This window comes from Trachemys scripta, chromosome 7, assembly GCF_013100865.1.
Source record: "Trachemys scripta elegans isolate TJP31775 chromosome 7, CAS_Tse_1.0, whole genome shotgun sequence".
Taxonomy (NCBI): Eukaryota; Metazoa; Chordata; order Testudines; family Emydidae; genus Trachemys; species Trachemys scripta.
In genome coordinates, this window is record NC_048304.1 from 95,498,108 (window position 1) to 95,513,915 (window position 15,808).

At 40.2% G+C, this 15,808-nt stretch overlaps 1 protein-coding gene across 1 annotated transcript in view; it reads right to left on the reverse strand.

The window, feature by feature from the left end:
- Positions 1–15,808, reverse strand: part of MARCHF5 (membrane associated ring-CH-type finger 5) — a 63,374-nt gene that overhangs the window by 39,226 nt on the left and 8,340 nt on the right. The gene's annotated exons all lie outside the window — the stretch shown is intronic.

Sequence of the window (15,808 nt, forward strand, 5' to 3'; positions counted from 1 at the left end):
CAAAGGGTGGGTTATTTACAGTTAAGCAAAATTACGGCATGGAGAGGTTATGAGATCTGTATAGGAAGGAAGAGAACAAGTTCCAGCCCCCATGCTAACCACTAATGCACTTTGTCTCTAGGCACCCAGGATATGGTTTTCAAAAGAATATAAAATATGGTTCTGGCTTAAAGTATTTATAAAACTTCAAAATTAACAACTCCGTGATTTGTTTCACACTGAACCAACTTTTGCTGCCTTATTTCATATATTAATTTTAAAGGTAGAGTCTACAAATATTTCAGATTCCATGAGTAATTACCTGCTTTTTCACTATGTAGAAGTTTACTATTAAGAAATAACTGCAATAAAAGTCGCAAATCTTTCAGTGGCCTCATTAAAATTATGCCCCCATCATCTCGATTTTAAGAAGCACTATCATTGTCTAATTTGAGATATCCATGGTGTCCTCAAAACATAAGCTCCAAAATTAGATTTTGAAAAAGAAATTTTGTTAAATACTTACTGTTGAACATAAGAGTTTTCAGGAAATGTTTTACTGCATATTGTTTAATTTAAACATCTTTCTGCTATGTTTAGCACTCAAATACTGAGTGCCCAAGAACCAGAAAGGAAAAAATTATTAGTTTATATTGTTTAAGCAGCTGAATGGCATACCAAAGGTAAACACTAGTTAATGAGCAGTGAAAAATAAGTTAATTTTAACAAGTTAGGATTTTAACATCGTAAGTTATTAAACTGTTCTAATAAAGTATAATTAACTAGTGTCCCTTTAAACTGTTTAAAACACATTCATTTTATTCAGCTGTTTACTGACTTTTAATGTAACTACATTTTTATTGCTATAAGTACTCAACCTGTGTGCTGAATGAGGCAGGGATTTGTAGGGAAAAAACCCAGTCTTGATTATGTAATTAAAGATTAATGCATATGCACAAGGGGTCTGAATTAAGGTTGAATAAGCAACCTTATTTCTGGCATTTCCTAGCTTTTGAGTGCTTGCCCTTGCAACCTTAATGTTATTAACTAAGTTTTCAGTGTTTAAGCTAAAAAAAAAAATAATAAATTTCATCATGTGGTACCATACTAACCCCTAATATGGGTCCTGGGCAAGGCTGAGATCTTTATCCACAGTAAAGTCCTCTACTACTTGAGTAAACAGCTGCAGTAAAAGTCGTCTTATGTGTACAACTGCCACTAGAGAGGAATGGGGACACTCTGCCAATGAGTTTCACAGCTATTTGCTAGACAGCAAAGGAACACTGACTCATGACTAATGGGTTCAATTCTAGGTTATTATGGACTCTGTTCCTGTACAATCCTCCCCTTCCAGCTCCTGCCTTTTTCCTATCCCCTTATTGTGCCATATTTATAACGCTTGACCTCAAATGTTGGATTTTTCCTCCCTAATTATTTCTTTATACAGAAAAGCAGCTTTTAACACAAAGTTTTTGATAGAGACTTACAGATTCCACATTAATTTTTTTATTTAAATGTTTTAAGAAATTGTGTGTTTAGGCCTTAACATTTTATATTAAACTCCAATTTCATTTTAAACAGGTTTAAACAGAAAAGCGTATAATTTAAACAAAATAAAAATCCAATTTTTTTTTTTTTTTTTTTTTTTTTTTAAAGTCATTGCTTTTTAGATGCCCTGCTGTGCTGCCTGGGGAAGAGCCAGGGAAAGCATTGAGAGCAAAGGAGAAAGTCTCCCTGAGCTCAGTTCTGGTACCACAGCTGCCCTTGTTAGCTGGGAGGACCAATTGCAGGAAAACTCCTACTCAGACCCCAAGGCCTGTGAGGTAGGTACATGTGTCATTTTTATGGGATGTAGGAGCTGTGTGGTATTGAAGCATGCTCAGTACAGATGGAATCATAAAAAAAATTAGCTACCAAACTAACAAGTCTCCACACTGCACATATGAACTGAGATTTTTCAGAGTCTCAGTCATAACCTGGACAAATGTTGAGTTTTTTTTTTTCTCCACTGAGACAGCAAAAAGTACATCCCTGACCAAGGCAATCCTATGCTCCAAAGCACTTAGATGGATATAAGGCTTTTGTTTTTTAAATAAGCAAATATATAATTTTTCCTTAATCTTATTCTCAAATGGCTGAACCATTTTAGATTAAAAACTAGTCTGAGGCAGATATGCATAATAGAATATTTCAGCTCAAACTGTTTAATTTTGGCAAAATTATAATTAACAAAAACCAGCATCTTTTAAGGGAAAATGTTGGGCTACCTTAACTATAGATGTTGCTACCTGTGCCACCTATAATAAATTTCTTTCCCCACTATTTTAGATATTTAGATTGTACTATTTGTATTTGCCAACTAAAACTTTTAACTTAAAAAGAACCATTCTCTACTAAATGAATGAATTATATTAACAATGTTTTATTGGTGTGAGGAAAGAACCATTCTCTACTAAATGAATGAATTATATTAACAATGTTTTATTGGTGTGAGGAAAGAACTTTTGCCTCCAAAATACCAAGCAAGGTATTGAAAATGTATAGTGCAAAAAAAGGAGACACTTTCAGTTCAATAAGAAAAACTATCATGTACATAAAGTAGTATTTTAAAACAGTGAATAAATGCTACTTCTATATTCCAACCAAGCTAGAATTAAACCACTAGTGCACCTTAGCTATATCAGTCACCGCTGTCAGTTCTGCAGCTGAACAGAATTCATTTATCAAATGTTCCACACAACAATTACCCCAAGATCATATGGGTATCATTGCTTAAAGCAAAAAAGAACAGATTTAGAATAGTCAGCAGTTCCTAAATGTCCAGCTATTCGCACTCTGAAGGGCCACAGATTATTTATCAATGTAGGGAATCAAAAATCAATGTACTAATGCAAGATAATTATAAGCAGATGCCAGCTTCCCAAAGTATGATCTCAAAACAATTAAATAGGCAGATACTAAGTCACTTTTGCAGGTGAAATAACTTTAAAATATGTACGTCTCTACTCTGCATTTCTTTATGCTGCATTTACTTGGATCACACATTCAATATGTATTATAGATAGCATGCACAATACATCTTAACATAGTTTAATGCCACACCCAATTTGTCTGATCTTTGTATGTGATCCTGAACTACTGGTTGAGCACCTAAGTAATAATGCCTGATAAAGCCTTTAAAATGATAATTAATGTCTGTGGCTTAGATCCAGATGTTTGGATAAATGGGGTTCATGTCACTGTTTTGTGTGTTTATTCAGATTGACTAATCCAACTTCTGAAAATTTTGCTCAGTTCATTCAATTTTCAAAAGAGAAAATTACAACCTGCCATAGGCTGCTACTTCCAACTTAGCATACTAGGTCATATTGCTTTTTGGGTAGAATCAGAATTAGGAAGTCAGACTCCTGCAAGTAAATCAGAAAAACCTCTTTTGCATGGATTTAGAAATAAAAAATGGGTAAAATGATGACCCAACCAAAGCTTTAGGACAGGGTAATATTTTTTAAAAGATTTTGTTCTTTTGAGTGGTTTTCAGTTTATGCACACACTTGTACATGCAAATTAGATATCTGCACACAGAAATGGCTTGATGCATCTGCATGCATGGATTTGCCACACAACTGTATGCTCACATTAAATTACGGTAATCAGGGCCTGATAAATTCCTCACGTGGTGGTACCTGTAATTGTGGGCTAGGAGGCTTCAAGTTCAAATTTGACATACGGACTTGACTCACACCCAATGCTGATTCTTTTTTGCTGCAATATGGTACATTGCTTTCAAAAGGTTATACCCAGCTCCCTTTGCTTGTCCTTAAATTAAAGGTTCCATAGTATTTTTCAAAAAGCATGCAAAATATGAAGGCTCTCCAGCTTAAGAATTTACCAGACCAAAAATTTAGTTAAACTGGAGTTAAGGCAGACAACATGTCAGTGATTTAAGGATTAAGTACTGTTAAAACACTGTGGTTAAAAGCTAGTCATTAGAATCAAGGACATTCAGACTAATCTTAACTTTAAAAGAAACCAAAGCATTTGAAGCTATGGAAATACAGTTAAGTCATTCAAATCTTAATTCTGCCCCATACCTAATTACCACCACCCCACCACCCATTTTCTCCTCTTTATTCATATCTACTTTGTAAGATGTTTTTGGATCCAGAACTGTAAGGGCTTTCAGGTGTCTTCCTCATGCCAACTTCTGCCCCTAAGTTACACCTATGGAAGTGTACCAAAGACTGGTTGCACAGAATAGATAAGATGCAGAATTTGGTCTGCAGAATCTGTATTACTGATGTAATACCTGCAAAGTAAAGGACCCAGCTTGACATTCAGATTCTAGACAAGTGAGCAGGGCAGGCAGTCATTAAAAAATTCCATTTTTTTCCTTTCTAAACTAAGCAAATATGAGCTGGAGTAGATAGAGACCACAAATAACTCACAATGCTATTTTGTGACAAGGGCTGCTGTGTCACCCTTTTTTAGCCTTTGGCCTTCTGTACACTTGCAAATTTCACAGCTATAATACACTGTGACGTTGTGCAGTCTATATGGTTTTATAAAAATATAAGTGAATATAATGTAACTGGGATATGCTTCATGCAAAAGGTCTCTTGTAAGGTATCATTACAAAGCTCATAATCTACTGAGTGTGATCATCCTATTTGTAGAAATGTACCACTCTTGTATCTAAAACTAGAAATATAAAACATAACTCTGAGGGCCTATTGTAATTATGTAAAGTGTGGGCCATTAAGGATGGTTTAGAATCTTGATGACTCCCATTGTCTGCAGATGGCTGTATTTACCTGTAAGTCTTCCTGTATGTGTGTGTGCTGGCAAGTGAGTAATGAAGTCTTGCAGTGACATGTGATCATGTCACCTGAACTGGAATCCATCTTTAACCTGGTGCTTTTCCAGTGAGGAGGGGTGGAAACCCAGAGGGACAAAGCGTTCCCGCCTTATGCAAAAGATATATAAAGGGGTGGAAGAAAACAAGGGGAGGGAGGAGCCATCATGAAGAATCCTCTAGCTATCACCTGAGCTGCAACAAGAGCTGTACCAGGGGAAAAAATTGTGCCCAGGCCTGGAAGGTGTCCAGCCTGAGAAACAACTTACTGAAGCATCTCAGAGTGAGATTATCTGTATTCAGTTTGATTAGGCATAGATTTGCGCATTTTATTTTATTTTGCTTGGTGACTTACTTTGTTCTGTCTGTTACTACTTGGAACCACTTAAATCCTACTGTCTGTATTGAATAAAATCACTTTTTATTTAGTAATTTACTCAGAGTATATATTAATACCTGGGGGAGCAAACAACTGTGCATATCTCTCTATCAGTGTTATAGAGGGCGAACAATTTCTGGGTTTGCCCTGTATAAGCTTTATGCAGGGTAAAACGGATTTATCTGGGTTTAGACCCCATTGGGAGTTGGGCATCTGAGTGCTAAAGACAAGCACACTTCTGTGAGCTGTTTTCAGGTAAACCTGCAGCTTTGGGACAAGTGATTTAGACCCTGGGTCTGTGTTGCAGCAGACGGGAGTGTCTGGCTCAACAAGACAGGGTGCTGGAGTCCTGAGCTGGCAGGGAAAACAGGAGCAGGCGTAGTCCTTGCACATTAGGTGGCACCTCCCAAGGGGGTTTCTGTGATCCAACCTGTCACATACATCACTAGTGCAATTCCCTAGTAATAGCAATGGTGGAAGCTGTAAATAGAGGCAAGACACAGATATTTTGTTCACCATGTTATATAACCATATTAAGTCTGAGCACTATCTCCACTTCAGCTTCCAGTATTGTTAAAACTGGTGGAGCTGCACAGGTAGTGAATTATGGCTATGAAGCTTGCTATTGTACATGCACTCTTGCAGTTTTTAGCCCTTATGCTTGTGAAGATAAGCACTGCAACAGTACACACTGAAAAGGCTGTGTGTGGTCCTCAGTCTAAAGAAAGATATCTTGATACAGACATGCTAATTGTTTCTGTTCATCTCAATGGGGAATTAACTCTGAAGTATGTCTTTGGCTGCTTCTGCACTTTTGTTTTGTTTTGTTTTTAGGACGTGTCCCACTGTTGCAGGCTCCATTGGCAGTAATGCCACATATATTTTTATAGCCTTGTTGCCCTAATGTGCCCAGAGCATGTCCAAGTGACAGGGTGATAAAAATGCCCCAAGTAAAAGGAACTACAACAGTCAAGTCACAAGATTACAAGAGACTGGGGGGAAGTGGTGAGACCACTATTAACAAGTAAAATCAGTGCGATTAAAACCTGTCAGAGCCATCTTAACCACTGACTGATGCATGGTGGTTGGTAAACAGGGCGTTATCAGTGGATAATTCCATCCACACAATGAGACAAATCAAACACTTAACTATTCATAAAAATATTCTCATACACTGCACTCTTCATAATATTTCTCTCTGATCACCTGAAAGTAGAGTCAGAAATTCTATGAAGTAACCATCATTTATTGTAGATAACTCCCTTCTGTTATCATAGACCACTTTTAGGAAAGTGCCATCTCCCTCCTATTAAATGCTGGATGAAGAAAAAGTCAAAATAACCACTTTACTCCTGCTTTTAAACAAAATCTGGATTTTATTCGTAACAGAGAGAGAGAGAGCTGGCTGTAGGGATCAGATTGAATAATTGCTATAAGAGTATTAAAATGAAAAGTTAAGATTCCTACAGAACTGTTTTGCTTTCTTACAGTGATAAAATTTAACCTTGACACCAAGGAGTTGATTATATATGCGACTAATACAACAGAGACATAGGCTATTTCAGTAAGGACTGTAACAGCAATACAGGAATTGAACCATTCCTTAGTTATCTGTGACTGTACTGCAAAATCTATATGGAATTGGGCAAGCCATTACATCGTTTTCTTGAAGAACAATGCAGCATTAATAGCCGCTCCTGGCTGAGAATCTACACATCTGAAAATCCCTAAGGCCGTTTGCATCTTCTGGTCCAGAACATCTCCTGAAGTATCTGCATCTAAGAAAATTACAACTAAGGATTTAGTACAACTAACTAGAGAGGGATTTATATAAACAGTTGCTAGGTAGGATTCCCAAATTTCCTCACTCAATTAATATTAGATTTTTATCAGGCACTATTTCAGCAATACATGCTGCTCGATTGTTACCCCAACATCTTTTTAAAAATAAATGTTTTTCAGATATATAGGGAGAGCACTCTGTTCTGTCCAGTGGTTCTTTCAGTCCTGGAAACCTATTTCGACAGTGCCAGTTCTCCTGAGACCGAAAATTCGGGGATTTCTGCCTCAGAGGCTGAAAAGTTTATTTGCCCTTTTTATGAGTCAGAGGATGGAAAAGTGGAGACTGGAATTTCTAGCAGTCCTGCTGGTAAAGTGATCCTCCAACAGAGACCAGTAGGCAACAGCAATCAATGGAGCACCTAAGCCATGACAGAAACCACACATGGTCTTCTGGAGATAAAAGGGCCAGAGAACCTTATTCCTGTAGTTGCTACTTCCTAGCAAGACAAAAGCTCCAGACCCACCACCTCTATCCCCAAAAGATGTTGCTGCAGTCATGTAGCTCCTCACCACTGGGACCTGCGAGGCATCCTTAGAAATCCAGTTTGGAGCTTTTATTCTTGATGAATGAGGTTCCACGGCAGAGCTGGGTAGTTCAGCTAAAGCTGTGGACTGCAGTACTGCAAGATACCATCTAACCAAAGAAGTTTAAGGTCTATTCAAATACTGACAAAACAAAATGTCAATGCATTCCTGCAAAGTACCACTGCAACACCTACTGCATTAGTCATTAAATGAGTACCCATTGGATGAAGCTCCATAGAGGTTTTACACTCAAAATATAATGGATTTTTTTTTCCAATTAAAGAAGTTTTCGTTTTTTCATATGGTAATAGAGCAACAATATATGCATCTTTTAAAAATGATTTTCTAGTTACTCCATCCAGTTTGCCAGGCAACTATTTAAACCATAAAAGACCTATGAAAAGAAACGCATAATATCCTTTATATACTTAAACCTTTAGCCAGTTATGAATAATGAATAACAATCCCTTGTATTCTGTCATCAGCTTTATCTCTCTCTATTGACAGGGGCTGCAGCAGAAAGGGCTAAATAAAACCACTTGGTTCTTGCCAGATTTTCCATTTTCTTGTATTGAATAAAACATGACCTTGATCTTACTACTGAATCAGGTCACTACTCAGATAACAACCTGAAATTAAAAAGGCTGGCTAAGTGGAACAAACCATCATTTCTGACAAACTCAAACCTCTTTCCTTGATGCGCTCTATAAAATCAAAGCATTAATGTATTTTTCAACACTGTTTTGACTTAAAAAAAAAATCAAGCTATACGATTATTTCAGCCTTGGAGTTATGGTTACAGCTACCTTCTGATTCTCACCTATGCTTGTAAAAATCTCCAGTCTCAAAATATCTTTCTATTTTGACCAGTAAAAATTAAAAAAAAAAAAAAAAAAAAATCTCACCAATTCAGTTCTCTGCAAAACAAACCTAAAACATAAGTTGTTTTTAGGAAGAAAGTCTGTGTGCAATAAAGAAAACCTGGAGGGAGGGAAGAGCCCCTCAAACTCAATGATCCTATACCCCAAGCACCAAATAAACAATCCTCAAATTCTCCAATGTCACAAGCTAATTCTTGCTTAAGAGCAGTTTTCTTCAGAGCCAAGCAATTCTTTAACACTAAGAAGGCCCCATATCCACCTGTACCTGCTTGACAGCATATCTCCATTGCCAAGGAGGCTCCTCCAACATTAAGATCATCCCCTCACAAACATACTGCTCTTTGCAGGCAAGATGCTTTGACACAGTAGGTTACAACACCAACAGGTTCAATAATTGACAATTATTTCTAAGAATGGATCTCTCTACCAAGTCTGGTATATGTCTCTGGACCATCATGTGGTCCAGAGACATATTCACGGAGCACATCATGGGACACCGTCAGTACCAGGTCGAGTAATCGAGAACGCCGGTCAGGGAAATAACCCACTTCCTTCACGAACCAAGGGATGCACCCCACCCATCTACTTATTCACTACGCCAATACTGACTTGGACTCTAAATACATTCTATGAGTGGCGTACCCGAGATCACTTATCCACTGACGCTTTAAAAACTCCTGCACCCCAATCTGGGTCTATGCTGGTTATGTACTACGTATATATCTCATGCACCTTGTAACCGACACTTGTAATCCCTCATAACCCAAGCCTGACCCCAGATGTACAGTACCTTCCTCTTAACTTGTGTAAATCTGATTTTAAACATTAACTTTAATAAAAATTTTAAATCTGTTATATTGACCTAACCTCCGGTATAGACAACACTGTGTCAATGGGAGAGCTTCTCCTGTCAACATAGCTACTGCCTCTCACGTAGGTGGATTAACTACGCCAACAGCAGAAGCTCTCCTGTTGGTACAGTAGCGTGTTCACTAAAGCGCTACAGTGGCAAGTTGCGCCAGTGCAGCACTGCACATGAAGACAAGACCACAGGATTAGAGGCTTTCCAAACATTAAGTTACGGACCTCCCTTGTTGGCATGAAAATATTTCTCTCTCTAAAAAGAAAATATTTAGCTGTTGTGAATATTTTTAAAAGATTAACTCTAAGTAAAATTAATGTTTAAATAATTCTTATTGTTGCTTTAACTATAATACATTACATACTAAATAAATAATTACATTTGTATTATATTATGCAATCAAAATAACAATTAAATTCAACACTTCTAAAACTGAAACATAAAACGTGGGGGATATTATTTGAAAAAAAGTGTGTCTTATCAAGTAGTCAAATGTGTAGATTTAGTGGAGTTTCCATGATTTGCATAGCATTAAGTTTTTGCTTTAAATTTACAATGTTTTTTTAAAACAGTGTGCTATATAAATACTGTTGAAAAATGTTCTTCCTTTTCTTCTTCTTTCTGGCAGCCCATGCTCCTAGAATGCAACTTTAATGGAGGTCCTGAAACAAATCCAGGAAAGTACACCTGAGGGACTTTAAAATATATATTTTCTTGGATATCGAAACATAATTTAAGACAAACATTTAGAGGTTATTTACAACTAAGTTATTTTGTTAATTCTAAATTGCCTGTGATGATTAGGGTCCATCTATAAACTATAAAACAAATTACATGTTGTGGTTTAGAAGCTCAACTACAGCGAATAAAATGAAGAGAAGAAAGATTCACTTCTGCCGCCATTTCTTTCAAAGTAAACTTTCAGCTGCATGATTATTCAGGTCTGGCTGGGAAGGTGATGGAGGCTCTAGTTGGGATCCAGCAACAGCTCCTGTGATAGGAGCCCTCTCAACATCTACCCTGGTTGGGGAAAGGATGGTAACCATGGCATAAATTTCTGTTCCTGGGAGAGACAAGAGTCCAGATGGTAAGAAGGGCAAACGGAGCCTATTATAATTGATAACATGACTGTTCCATACAAGTACCGCCTACTGGGTTTCTTCTGAGGAGCTAACCAGAGGCATCTAATCCATGGAAAATTACAGAAAAGGCACTTCTTAGCAAGGGTGGGTTACTAGCTGAGGTTAAAAATCTTCCATCAGGCTCAGTGAAGCGCCCAGATTAAGTAGAGGATTATTGGAGACCTTCAAGCAGAAGGTATTTATTTTTCAGATTATAGGCAATTTTTGTCATGATTAATCTACTATATGTATTATTTACTAATTCTTAAACATTTTTAACTTTCTGTCCATACCAGATTGATACTATATATATTTTCCCCCTTGAACTAACCTTGACTTTTCATGCTGCTATGGTTCTCCATTACATTCAATTTATTTGCCATATGTTCATCATGAATTGTAACAGATTATAATGCATTAAAAAAAAGTCACTTAAACTGCAATTATTTGGAGCTTCTAGAAAAAAAATATTCTTCATCATGCACTGTCACCATGACCTGAATTATACCTAATCTGGAAAGAAAATCAAAAGCCATTGAATCACTGTGATCAGTGGGTCAATAGATTCAGTACCCTGTCATGTTGGACCTGACACAGGAACACTAAGGTGGAGCTTCTTCCATGTCTTGATCTGTGAGCTTGATCCAAGTGGCATTTCCAATCCACAAAAACCGTCCCTTCAGCTCTACATCAAATGGTCCAAACTCAAAGAAAACAGAATAGGAAAAAGGAGACCATCAAAGATATATGCAGGAAATCTGAACTCAAGCCCTCAAGTGCTTGTAGTAATCACAGCTGTGATTTAATGATGAAATACCACTACAGTTCGAACAAACATTAGACAACAGCTTCTTTGGAATATCAGAGTATTATTCTTAAACCATGTCTACACAACAAAGTTACATCAACTCAAGTTACGTCAGTATAGAGCTTCCGCAATTAGTATATTGCTTGCATGCGTGCATACCTGGCTCCTTGTGTTGGCACTCTGCAAACTCACTAGGAATGCTTGTGTAGATGCAGAGTGTGGTGTGCCATGGTTAGGCATCCCACTGTGCAACTCGCCATGGTCTAGCACACTGAATTGCAGGAAGTTAGGACTATACATGATGAGGCTGAAATAAGTCACACAGGGGTGACTAAGAGCATGGGGCCAACTTCCATAATTATATCTGTATGCCATTATTTTTGTGCCGGTTTTCAAAAATCCCACAAACCTGTACAGCCCTCTTCGCTGTCTACCATCTCTGACAGAAGCATGGAGCCTGCATAGCTCTGCACTACTGTCATGAGAATTGCAAGCATAGGGTGCACAATCCTTCAGTATTTGCTGAGCCGCAAGAACCATTGAATGAGTGGGGAATAAGACAATTCCTTGGAGGACAGATTGCTATGGGAGAACCAATTCAGCTGCAGATGGCAGAGCAATTCTTCTATACCCAAGCAACAAGCACTGACTGGTGGGATCACATCATAATGCAGGTTTGGGATGACAAGCAGCGGCTGCAGAACTTTTCTACGTGCAAGGCCACATTCCTAGAGCTGTGCACTGAGCTTGCCCCAGCCTTCCAGCACACGGACACCAAAATGAGAGCTGCACTGACAGTGGAAAAATGACTGGTGATCGCACTATGGAAACTTGTAACACCAGATAGTTACCAGTCAATCGGGAATCAGTTTGGAGTTGGGAAATCCACTGCAGGGGCCATTGCGATGCAAGTGTGCAGGGACATTAATCACCTCCTGCTACGCAGGACTGACTCTCCGCAACGTGCAGAATATAGTGGATGGCTTTTCAGCTACGGGGTTCCCAAACTGTGGTGGCATGACAGACAGCACGCATATCGCTGTTTTGGCACCAGACCACCTTGCCACTGAGTACATCAGCAGAAAGAGCTACTTTTCTCTGGTTATGCAAGCATTGGTGGATCACCAGGAGCACTTCACTGAAATCAACATGGGCAAGTCTGGGAAGGCTTACAGGACTGTTCAGAAAGCTACAAACAGGGACTATGTTTCCTGACCAGCAGATTACCACTGGCAATGTTGAAATGCCAATAGTGATCCTGGGGTACCCAGCCTACCTCTTGCTCCCCTGGCTCACAAAGCCATACACCAACCACCTCAAGAGCATCAAGGAAAGGTTCAACTACCAACTCAGCAGGTGCAGAATGACAGTTGAATGTGCTTTTGGTCATCTGAAGGGTGGTTGGTATGGTCTATTCACAAGATTGGACCTCAGCAAGAAAGATATCCCAATGGTAATGGCTGCCTGCTATATCCTGTATAATACCTGTGTAGGAAAAGGGGGAAAAGTTTCTAGGGTGGTGGGCAGAAGTGGAGTGGCTGTCTGCTGAATTTGAACAGTCAGACACAGGGACTATTAAAAGAGCTCAACATGGAGCTATACAGCTCAGGGAGGCCTCGAAAGACCATTTTAAAAGTGAGCCAGAGTAATTACATGTAAGAATATAACATTGTCAATGCACCTATTAATTGTTTTTGTTACTGATCCTATGAGTTGTGTGATACTGTGCATTTACAGGTAACTGGTTCCTTTCAGAACTGCTGAACACTCAGCAGCATATGTCGTGAACTGATAAAGATGAATTATGTTCCAAATAATAGATTATTATTCTCTAACAAAATCAGTGCAAAAAATGCACCATTTTAAAACAAATACATTAAGAACTTAATAAAACTTAAATTAATAGAACAGAACATATGAAGGGGAAAGAACATCCGTGTTCATTTCAACTGTACATACACCAACTGTGGCTTTCACAGATCAGTGTATGTAAAGCTGTGATTGTTTTTAACATCACCCAGGGTGGAGTGGTAAGGATAGTGCAGCAATACCTGATGCCATGTGTGATGTTCGGGGAGGGGGGGGTTGTAATAGAGAGGTCCCGATATTGAGCTCTCCCATGGGCTGCAGAGGGAGGTGAGCCTGGGGATTGCTGAACCTGCACGTCCACCAGAATCTGCAGTATCTGTGTTTGCTGCCTGAGAAGCCCATTATGTCCTGGTGCATCTCCCTCCTTTTCCTACTGGGATTCCTGGGCCTCTCTCTTCTCCACTCTTTCCTTCTCCAGGCTGTCTAATGTTCATCCTCCAGACTAGGCCCTGTGCTCATGGTCTGATGCAGTAGTGGCTTGCAGGACCTTACTGAACAGGTCATCCCAAGTCCTCTTTTTTCTCCTACTCATCTGGCTCAGGCATTCCATGAGCATGGGGTGGGGGTGAGGGGGAAGAGACCATGAAGTCTGCAGTAGCAGCAACTGCAGATAAAACACACAGAGGTACCATTGTCAGTGTATTCACCAAGAAAGCAAAACTTATAATGCCAAACTAATTCTCCTTGGGATTGCTTGTGCACAACGCTAGTCACAGCACCAGTCATGGTGAGTATGGCAGGCCGGGTGTTGGGGAAACGAGGAGGGAAATGCTCAATTGCATGAATCTAGAAGTATAGGGCAATCACACTGAATACTGGCACTATTTTCCACAGGCAGTGATGATTTTAGCTGATCTCTCACTCCTGAGGGTAACAAAGGCAGAGAGAACACAGCTGCTGATGGCATCCAAAAGCTGCCAAGGGCCGTATGCTGCAGCCTGCATACTGCAATGGTGCCTGCTGAAGTCATCGCTGAGCGGTACGAGCAAGTGCCCTACCCCAGAGAAAGAAATAAGGCAGCCCTCCACAGAAACCTTTGGGAGAGGACTGCAGAGTACCTCCATGAAAGTTTCATCGAAATCTCTCAAGAGGATTCAAGGGATATCCCGGTGTACATAAACAAATTGCTCCGTATGCCCCCGTCCCAACACCTGCATAAATGAAAAGCTGATAACGCCTCAATCTCTCTTGGTTGTACCATTACCTCTTCTAGCACAAGTAAAGTAATGAAAAGTCAAAAGATGTGTCCTACTTACTTTGGGGGTACCATCCCTGTAACTATTTATTCCTTCCCCTCCACTGGGCTCACCTGTGCTTGACTGACTGGACTGCACTGGAGTCAAAAACAGGTCCTAGCTCCCTGAGCAGATGGATTCCCCCTCCCCCCGGTCACCTGATCCCCATATTTCTCTTCCTCATCTACCACCTCCTCATCCTTGCTGTTCATGGCAGGGGCCTGAGATTTGGGCTACTCAGAAGTATCCATGATGCCGTGGGGAGGTGTTTCCCCATTGAATAAGGCACGCAGCTCTTCATAAAAGCAGCAAGTGTGCGGCTTGGCACTGGATTGATTGTTGGTCTCCCTGGCCTTCTGATATGCCTGCTGCAGCTCCCTGGCTTTCACACAGCACTGCTGCTAGTCCCGTCATAGCTTTTATCCTGCATCCCCTGAACAATCTGCTCACAGATGTTGAGGTTTCTATGGCTGGTTCAGAGCTGTGCTTGCATAGCCTCTTCTTCCCACAGGCTCAGATGATCCAATATCTCCAGTCTACTCCAAGCTGGAGTGTAGCCAGCATGGTCAGCTGGGCAGTTGCACTCAACAATGGAGAGCTGCTAGACGTGCTCCCCAAGCCAGGCAATCAGGAACAGGATTTTCAAAAATTCATGGAGCTTTAAGGGGAGGATGGGCTTTGGGTCCATGTGACGACCTGCTGGAGGCCTCTCGGTCCTGCCATACTCGTCCCAGAAAACTGCAGAAAGCCCAGGAGGCCCCTATAAAAAGCAGTACAAGAGACAAATGGTTCCTCGCTGGAGCTAGAGAAGTGCAGGTAGTGCTCCTGGCTAGCCAAAGAGAACTCCAGTACAATGGACAGCTCAGTGCTAGTAGGGACTAGGAGAGTGAGGAAGAACTGCCTGCCTGCCATCTGATCCTGAATTTAGAAGGGTCCTGAACTAAAGGTAAGGTGTCAATCAAGGCTGGGGCCAAGAAGAAGTGGCCCAGGGAACCAAAAGCAGTTTTGTTAAAGGGACACGGCAGACCATGGCTGCTATTCTTAGGGTCTCTGGGCTGGGACCCAGAATACTGGGTGAGTCCGGGTCCCCCCCCACCCACAGGCCAGTGGGGAAGGGCCACAGTTAACAGCGGTTAACCCCCAGAAGTGGACTGAACTGTGAGGAGGCCTAGCTGGAGCTGGAACAAACCAAGAGGGTGAAACCAATTGCCTCCAGGGAGGAAGCCCTGGGGGTATGGCCCAATACCAGGGCTGGGACTGGTTTAAAAACGGCAGACACACCCGAACAGAAGGGGGCACTCATGAGAGGTGGGTGACACACCGTTACAACATGTATTGTGTTACTACAAGCAATCAAATGTTTAATTTTAGTTTAAATGGCACTGAATTATGTTTTGGGAAAATGCCCCTGCATATAATAAATAGTAGATGGACATTACAAATGTAAGAACTAAA